Source organism: Ovis aries, chromosome 13 (genome assembly GCF_016772045.2).
Source record: "Ovis aries strain OAR_USU_Benz2616 breed Rambouillet chromosome 13, ARS-UI_Ramb_v3.0, whole genome shotgun sequence".
In the NCBI taxonomy this organism is placed as follows: domain Eukaryota; kingdom Metazoa; phylum Chordata; class Mammalia; order Artiodactyla; family Bovidae; genus Ovis; species Ovis aries.
This window is the reverse complement of record NC_056066.1, coordinates 51,725,339-51,730,518: the sequence shown is the minus strand read 5'-3', so window position 1 is coordinate 51,730,518 and position 5,180 is coordinate 51,725,339.

Below are 5,180 nucleotides of genomic sequence, written 5' to 3'. Positions count from 1 at the left end.
ATGATAAATTTGTATTCTTTTACAACACTAAGTTGGTGGTAATTTGTTACAGCATCACTAGAAAACTAATGCAAGCATGTAACAGACATTCAACATTCATTTTTAAATGATGAATGAAGCCACAAAATCCCTGAATCTATAGAAAAATGGGTAAAGACAGAAATATCATCGGAACTTCCCTGGTGATCTAGTGGTTAAGATGCCACACTCCCAAAGCAGGGGGCCCAGCTTCAATCCTTGGTCAGGAAATGAGATCCTGTATGACACAACAAAAGCCCAGCATATATTTTAAATATTTATATATATTATACATACACACACACACACACACACACACACATCATTCACAGAATACAAATGGCCAATAAGCAGCTGTAAACATCTTCAGCTGATATTGAAGATATGCAAACAAAACCCTACCAAATTAGCAGTCGGTTGTGATCCTTTGGGATCACACCTACCCACCAAGTTATCCAGAAGGGAGTTAGGGGCTTCTTCTCTGGAGTGATTGGGCAGTATCTCTAGATGCCAAAATGGAGAGCAGGCAATCAAATCCATGCTAAAGTTTGGATGTTTGCACTAAAGCTTTTTCTAGCTGTGCTTGCTTCATAAAACAAATAAAAACCTCTGAATCTGTGCCAAAAATTCCTAGGAATGACCAGTAAAAGTCTTGGGGGTTATCTAGGCCAATATAAAACTTTAACTGAAATGTTGATGACCCAAGTATGATGGGGTATTTTACAACCTGATGATGTTTACACACACACATACACACACACACACACACACCCTGGGCCCGTGAAAATGGAAAGCGAAAGGAAAAATACAAAAACATTATTAGACTGTGTTCTCCTTTTTTACTACTATTCTTTACTAATTGCACATTTTACCAAAGATAGAAGGTGGCTTATGCTTTTATGTTCTCCAGGAATGTTTTTTGTAATATTTTTCTTTTATTTTTATATAATTGATGCTTTATTTATACTGACAAAGAGACTTATCTGTACTTATATGATATAAACCTCATTGCAAGTTATTTAGAAATAGGTAAAAAGGAATACAAGTCACCACCCCACCCACCATTTCAAGTGAGTTTTATGTACTCACATCTATTTGTGAAACATGTTGGTCCTTCTTAAAGCCTCAAGCAAAACAGTATTTTAAATGATTATTGCAACATGGAAATTATAGTCATGTCCAAACCTCTAATCAGTTTTTATGGAAACCAGCAAACTCCAAAAATGTTATCAGGATAAATTTTTGTAAAATCTGGGGTAAATTTGTCCAGCAGAAAGTCTTCTCTGTAAACTCTGCACATTAACATTGCAGATAGGTACAGGGGTGGTTAAAAAATTTTTTTATTACCTACCTTCGGGGTCCACATTTCTCATATATCCAATACGAACAAACTAAAAAGGCATCAAGACAATTGTCAAGCTAGATATCAAGTGTGTGTCCACACACCTACTATAGGGTTTAGCACAATAAAAAGTGACTTGATTTACTTCACTGATGAGAAATAAAGAAAAATAGAACAACAGAAGTATTTATTTCAGTTACTCAATTATGATACAGTTGGAACACTACTGGTTTTAGTTTTGGTATGATGATGATGATGGATTTGTTTTTTTATATAATTTTAGAAATTTAAGTCAAATTATAAAATCATATAAGAAAGTTCAAATGACTACTTGGTCAAAGTAAATCTAGCAGGTTATATGCAAAGGGTTATATTTAAACAAGCTTAGCGTTATGGTATCAGTATTTGGTAGGTTCTGTTACAAGGTTCCCTTTCACATTCACCTTTAATGAGCAGTAAAATACTGCATTAACCAGTCAAAACTTATATATGACTAATTATGTATGACTGTACATCAAGGCTGTATATTGTCACCCTGCTTATGTAACTTCTATGCAGAGTACATCATGAGAAACGCTGGACTGGAAGAAACACAAGCTGGAATCAAGATTGCCGGGAGAAATATCAATAATCTCAGATATGCAGATGACACCACCCTTATGGCAGAAAGTGAAGAGGAACTAAAAGCCTCCTGATGAAAGTGAAAGAGGAGAGTGAAAAGTTGGCTTAAAGCTCAACATTCAGAAAACGAAGATCATGGCATCCGGTCCCATCACTTCATAGGAAATAGATGGGGAAACAGTGGAAACAGTGTCAGACTTTATTTTTGGGGGCTCCAAGATCACTGCAGATGGTGACTGCAGCCATGAAATTAAAAGACACTTACTCCTTGGAAGGAAAGTTATGACCAACCTAGATAGCATATTGAAAAGCAGAGACATTACTTTGCCAACAGAGGTCTGTCTAGTCAAGGCTATGGTTTTTCCAGTAGTCATGTATGGATGTGAGAGTTGGACTGTGAAGAAAGCTGAGCACTGAAGAATTGATGCTTTGGAACTGTGGTGTTAGAGAAGACTCTTGAGAGTCTCTTGGACTGCAAGGAGATCCAACCAGTCCATTCTGAATGAGATCAGTCCTGGGTGTTCTTTGGAAGGACTGATGCTAAAGCTGAAACTCCAGTACTTTGGCCACCTCATGCGAAGAGTTGACTCATTGGAAAAGACTCTGATGCTGGGAGGGATTGCGGGCAGGAGGAGAAGGGGATGACAGAGGATGAGATGGCTGGATGGCATCACCGACTCAATGGACATGAGTTTGAGGGAACTCCGGGAGTTGGTGATGGACAGGGCTGCCTGGCATGCTGCGATTCATGGGGTCGCAAAGAGTTGGACATGACTGAGCGACTGAACTGAACTCAATTGTATCAAAAATTGTCAGACTAAGGAAAATAATTTGTTTTCAATGTCCCCACTGTAGTTTACACTGTTTTTGTTACAACTCTGTAACTACTTTAAGTTATATGATGTGCTCCTCTTTACTCAGATACTGCTCCTTGGCTCTGTCAATACATAAGGAATAGGCTCCTTAGAACCCCGTTTTTCAAACTGTAGGTCAAGATCTGTGAATGAGCTATACAATCAATTTAGTCATCATCAGCAGTGAAACAAAGTAGAGAAATAGGGAATTCCCTGGTGGTCTAGGGGTTAGGATTCCAGGCTTTCTCTGCTATGGCCCAGGTTTGGTTCCTGTCAGGGAACTGAGATCCCACAGGTGCGGGGTGGCCAGAAAAAATAAAAAGAACAGAGAAACAAATATCAACATACATCAAACCATGATAAGCAAAGGATTACTGTGAAACTTCAGCTTGTTCATCATCTATACATATGCACACACAAAGTACCAAGTACTGAGTGTACCAGTACCAAGTCCTGAATGTAAAATGGTTTTCTTAGTAAGAGATACTGTCAAAAAAGTTTGAAAAACACAGCCTTGGTAGTATATTCATCTCCAATCTTGGGGCCAGGACTTAGGACTGGAGGTGCCTGCAGCACACACTCATGAAGGCGTGCTGCAGTAACCCCTAGCAGTACAATGGGGGTATGGAGGGAGGAGGTGACAGAGTAACAAAGATTTGTGGGATACACAGATTGCAAAGAAGGCTCAAGAAATGAGTTAGTGATTTAAAACACTAATTAAACATCTCCCGACCCTTTACCAAATATAGCCCAAATCTCTGGGCTCAGCTCTTCCCTACTGGGTCCCAAGCTCCCTTTACACCTTCTCTCATCTTTGACCCCAACATTCCCTTTTTTCCATCCAACACTCCATGTCCCTCAGTCAGTTTAGTTCAGTTGCTCAGTCGTGTCCGACTCTTTGCGACCCCATGAATTGCAGCACGTCAGGCCTCCCTGTTGGAGAAGGAAATGGCAACCCACTCCATGTTCTTGCCTGGAGAATCCCAGGGACGGGGGAGCCTGGTGGGCTGCTGTCTATGGGGTCACACAGAGTCGGACATGACTGAAGCGACTTAGCAGCAGCAGTAGCAGCAGCAGCAGCAGTAGCAGGCCTCCCTGTCCATCACCAACTCCCAGAGTTCACTCAGACTCACGTCCATTGAGTCAGTGATGCCATCCAGCCATCTCATCCTCTGTCATCCCCTTCTCCTCTTGCCCCCAATCCCTCCCAGCATCAGAGTCTTTTCCAATGAGTCAACTCTTCGCATAAGGTGGCCAAAGTACTGGAGTTTCAGCTTTAGCATCAGTCCTTCCAAAGAAATCCCAGGGCTGATCTCCTTCAGAATGGACTGGTTGGATCTCCTTGCAGTCCAAGAGACTCTCAAGAGTCTTCTCCAACACCACAGTTCAAACGCATCAATTCTTCGGCACTCAGCCTTCTTCACAGTCCAACTCTCACATTCATGCATGACCACTGCAAAAACCATAGCCTTGACTAGACAGACCTCTGTTGGAAAAGTAATGTCTCTGCTTTTGAATATACTATCCAAGTTGGTCATAACTTTCCTTCCAAGGAATAAGCGTCTTTTAATTTCATGGCTGCAGTCACCATCCACAGTGATCTTGGAGCCCCCCAAAATAAAGTCTGACACTGTTTCCACTGTTTCCCATCTATTTCCCATGAAGTGATGGGACCAGATGCCATGATCTTCATTTTCTGAATGTTGAGCTTTAAGCCAACTTTTTCACTCTCCTCTTTCACTTTCATCAAGAGGCTTTTTAGTTCCTCTTCACTTTCTGCCATAAGGGTGGTGTCATCTGCATATCTGAGGTGATTGATATTTCTCCTGGCAATCTTGATTGCAGCTTGTGCTTCTTCCAGCCCAGTGTTTCTCATGATGTACTCTGCATAGAAGTTAAATAAGCAGGGTGACAATATACAGCCTTGACGTACTCTTTTTCCTATCTGGAACCAGTCTGTTGTTCTATGTCCAGTGCTAACTGTTGCTTCCTGACCTGCATATAGGTTTCTCAAGAGGCAGATTAGGTGGTCTGGTATTCCCATCTCTTTCAGAATTTTCCACAGTTTATTGTGTGAACGATAAATCTTTACATTCTGTATACCTGGCTTCCCCTCAGCACAGGCCTCTCCTTGTGAGTATAGCCCATGCACCTGTTGGCTGGATAACTGATGGTCTCCCTGTTATATTAATAGCACTGCCCTGCCCCCACCTGTGGATGAGGCCATGTTTTATTTACTGTAGTTCACTGGGGAACCTGCCTCATTCATACTCAGTATTTAATAGTTTTTAAACTTTTGATAAATTTTGTAAACAACTACTTTGAAAAGACGAGTTTATTACATG